Here is a 459-nt window from a genome sequence, read left to right on the forward strand (position 1 = left end):
GGGAACCGCGTGTTTCTGGCACCGCGGGGGAGGGGAGGGGGGAACCGCGTGTTTCAGGCGCCGCGGGGGAGGGGAAGGGGGAAACAGCATGTTTCGGACGTCGCGGGGGAGGAGGAGGGGGGAACCGCGTTTTCCGGCGTCGCGGGGGAGGGGGTCCGCGTTTTCCGGCGGGGTGAGGGGGTCCGCGTTTTCCGGCGCCGCGGGGCGACCGCGTTGTCGCCACGCCGCGGGGCGAGGGGGGATCCACGTTTTTGCCGCGCCGCGGAGCGTTCGCGTTTTCGGGCGCCGCGGGGCGAGGGGACCCGCGTTCGCGGTTCGCCGCGCCGTGAAGTCCGCGTGACGTCACACGGCACGCTCGCGTTATCTCCCCCTCGTAGATGTTTCTTTCCCGTCCCCCCATTCGTCTTCTCGTTCGCGCGCGTCTTCTCGTTCGCGCGGTGTCTCGCGCCCCCGTCCCCC

The sequence above is a fragment of the Temnothorax curvispinosus genome, unplaced genomic scaffold (genome assembly GCF_003070985.1).
Source record: "Temnothorax curvispinosus isolate PA1 unplaced genomic scaffold, ASM307098v1 QBEX01007544.1, whole genome shotgun sequence".
NCBI classification, from domain to species: Eukaryota; Metazoa; Arthropoda; class Insecta; order Hymenoptera; family Formicidae; genus Temnothorax; species Temnothorax curvispinosus.